Source organism: Procambarus clarkii, chromosome 45 (assembly GCF_040958095.1).
Source record: "Procambarus clarkii isolate CNS0578487 chromosome 45, FALCON_Pclarkii_2.0, whole genome shotgun sequence".
NCBI lineage: Eukaryota > Metazoa > Arthropoda > Malacostraca > Decapoda > Cambaridae > Procambarus > Procambarus clarkii.
Window position 1 is genome coordinate 14840321 of NC_091194.1, and position 3995 is coordinate 14844315.

A 3995-nucleotide genomic window follows, 5' to 3' on the forward strand; every position below is an offset into this window, starting at 1 on the left:
GAAAATAGGTGCAGAGAGCCAGAATTCAGATAAAAAATCACGCTCAGGAGTCAAGTTTCCGACATTTCAGACATTATGAAAACTGCAGGGGGGTTTGGGCAAAATATGACCCATCGCCGTTTACAGTAATTGGCAGATTTTCGGTATGAAACGTCGTAATTTGAAACTGAAAATAGGTGCAGAGAGTCAGAATTCGGCTCAAAAATCACGCTCAGGAGTCAAATTTCCGACATTTCAGACATTTTAAAAACTGCAGGGGGGTTTGGGCAAAATATGACCCATCGCCGTTTTTAGTAATTGGCATATTTTCGGTATGAAACGTCGTAATTTGAAACTGAAAATAGGTGCAGAGAGTCAGAATTCGGCTCAAAAATCCCGCACAGGAGTCAAATTTCCGACATTTCAGACATTTTGAAAACTGCAGGGGGTTTGGGCAAAATATGACCCATCGCCGTTTTCAGTAATTGGCATATTTTCGGTATAAAAAGTCGTAATTTGAAACTGAAAATAGGTGCAGAAAGCCAGAATTCGGATAAAAAATCACGCTCAGGAGTCAAGTTTCCGACATTTCAGACATTTTGAAAACTGCAGGGGGGTTTGGGCAAAATATGAACTATCGCCGTTTTCAGTAATTGGCATATTTTCGGTATAAAAAGTCGTAATTTGAAACTGAAAATAGGTGCAGAGAGTCAGAATTCGGCTAACAAATCACGCTCAGGAGTCAAATTTCCGACATTTCAGACATTTTAAAAACTGCTCGGGGGTTTGGGCAAAATATGACCCATCGCCGTTTTCAGTAATTGGCATATTTTCGGAAAAAATGTCGTAATTTGAAACTGAAAATAGGTGCAGAGAGTCAGAATTCGGCTCAAAAATCACGCTCAGGAGTCAAATTTCCGACATTTCAGACATTTTAAAAACTGCAGGGGGGTTTGGGCAAAATATGACCCATCGCCGTTTTCAGTAATTGGCATATTTTCGGTATGAAACGTGGTAATTTGAAACTGAAAATAGGTGCAGAGAGTCAGAATTCGGCTCAAAAATCACGCTCAGCAGTCAAATTTCCGACATTTCAGACATTTTGAAAACTGCAGGGGGGTTTGGGCAAAATATGACCCATCGCCGTTTACAATAATTGGCATATTTTCGGTATAAAAAGTCGTAATTTGAAACTGAAAATAGGTGCAGAGAGTCAGAATCCGGATAAAAAATCCCGCTCAGGAGTCAAATTTCCGACATTTCAGACATTTTAAAAACTGCAGGGGGGTTTGGGCAAAATATGACCCATCGCCGTTTTCAGAAATTGGCATATTTTCGGTATGAAACGTCGTAATTTGAAACTGAAAATAGGTGCAGAGAGTCAGAATTAGGCTCAAAAATCACGCTCAGGAGTCAAATTTCCGACATTTCAGACATTTTGAAAACTGCAGGGGGGTTTGGGCAAAATATGACCCATCGCCGTTTTCAGTAATTGGCATATTTTCGGTATAAAAAGTCGTAATTTGAAACTGAAAATAGGTGCAGAGAGTCAGAATTCAGCTCAAAAATCACGCTCAGGTGTCAAATTTCAGACATTTCAGACATTTTAAAAACTGCAGGGGGGTTTGGGCAAAATATGACCCTCGCCGTTTTCAGTAATTGGTATATTTTCGGTATAAAAAGTCGTAATTTGAAACTGAAAATAGGTGCAGAGAGTCAGAATTCGGCTAACAAATCACGCTCAGGAGTCAAATTTCCGACATTTCAGACATTTTAAAAACTGCAGGGGGGTTTGGGCAAAATATGACCCATCGCCGCTTTCAGTAATTGGCATATTTTCGGTATGAAACGTCGTAATTTGAAACTGAAAATAGGTGCAGAGAGTCAGAATTCGGCTCAAAAATCACGCTCAGCAGTCAAATTTCCGACATTTCAGACATTTTGAAAACTGCAGGGGGGTTTGGGCAAAATATGACCCATCGCCGTTTACAGTAATTGGCATATTTTCGGTATAAAAAGTCGTAATTTGAAACTGAAAATAGGTGCAGAGAGTCAGAATCCGGATAAAAAATCACGCTCAGGAGTCAAATTTCCGATATTTCAGACATTTTAAAAACTGCAGGGGGGTTTGGGCAAAATATGACCCATCGCCGTTTACGGTAATTGGCATATTTTCGGTATGAAAAGTCGTAATTTGAAACTGAAAATAGGTGCAGAGAGTCAGAATTCGGCTCAAAAATCATGCTCAGGAGTCAAATTTCCGACATTTCAGACATTTTAAAAACTGCAGGGGGGTTTGGGCAAAATATGACCCATCGCCGTTTTCAGTAATTGGCATATTTTCGGTATGAAACGTCGTAATTTGAAACTGAAAATAGGTGCAGAGAGTCAGAATTCGGCTCAAAAATCACGCTCAGGAGTCAAATTTCCGATATTTCAGACATTTTAAAAACTGCAGGGGGGGTTTGGGCAAAATATGACCCATCGCCGTTTTCAGTAATTGGCATATTTTCGGTATGAAACGTCGTAATTTGAAACTGAAAATAGGTGAAGAGATTCAGAATTCGACTCAAAAATCACGCTCAGGAGTCAAATTTCCGACATTTCAGACATTTTGAAAACTGCAGGGGGGTTTGGGCAAAATATGACCCATCGCCGTTTATAGTAATTGGCATATTTTCGGTATGAAACGTCGTAATATGAAACTGAAAATAGGTGCAGAGAGTCAGAATTCGGCTCAAAAATCACGCTCAGGAGTCAAATTTCCGACATTTCAGACATTTTAAAAACTGCAGGGGGGTTTGGGCAAAATATGACCCATCGCCGTTTTCAGTAATTGGCATATTTTTGGTATGAAACGTCGTAATTTGAAACTGAAAATAGGTGCAGAGAGTCAGAATTCGGCTCAAAAATCACGCTCAGGAGTCAAATTTCCGACATTTTAGACATTTTGAAAACTGCAGGGGGGTTTGGGCAAAATATGACCCATCGCCGTTTTCAGTAATTGGCATATTTTCGGTATAAAAAGTCGTAATTTGAAACTGAAAATAGGTGCAGAGAGCCAGAATTCGGATAAAAAATCACGCTCAGGAGTCAAGTTTCCGACATTTCAGACATTTTGAAAACTGCAGGGGGGTTTGGGCAAAATATGACCCATTGCCGTTTACAGTAATTGGCATATTTTCGGTATGAAACATCGTAATTTGAAACTGAAAATAGGTGCAGAGAGTCAGAATTCGGCTCAAAAATCACGCTCAGGAGTCAAATTTCCGACATTTCAGACATTTTAAAAACTGCAGGGGGGGGGTTTTGGGCAAAATATGACCCATCGCCGTTTTCAGTAATTGGCATATTTTCGGTATAAAAAGTCGTAATTTGAAACTGAAAATAGGTGCAGAGAGTCAGAATTCGGATAAAAAAATCACGCTCAAGAGTCAAATTTCCGACATTTCAGACATTTTAAAAACTGCAGGGGGGTTTGGGCAAAATATGACCCATCGCCATTTACAGTAATTGGCATATTATCGGTATGAAACGTCGTAATTTGAAACTGAAAATAGGTGCAGAGAGTCAGAATTAGGCTCAAAAATCACGCCCAGGAGTCAAATTTCCGACATTTCAGACATTTTAAAAACTGCAGAGGGGTTTGGGCAAAATATGACCCATCGCCGTTTTCAGAAATTGGCATATTTTCGGTATGAAACGTCGTAATTTGAAACTGAAAATAGGTGCAGAGAGTCAGAATTCGGCTCAAAAATCACGCTCAGGAGTCAAATTTCCGACATTTCAGACATTTTGAAAACTGCAGGGGGGTTTGGGCAAAATATGACCCATCGCCGTTTTCAGTAATTGGCATATTTTCGGTATAAAAAGTCGTAATTTGAAACTGAAAATAGGTGCAGAGAGTCAGAATTCAGCTCAAAAATCACGCTCAGGTGTCAAATTTCAGGCATTTCAGACATTTTAAAAACTGCAGGGGGGTTTGGGCAAAATATGACCCTCGCCGTTTTCAGTAA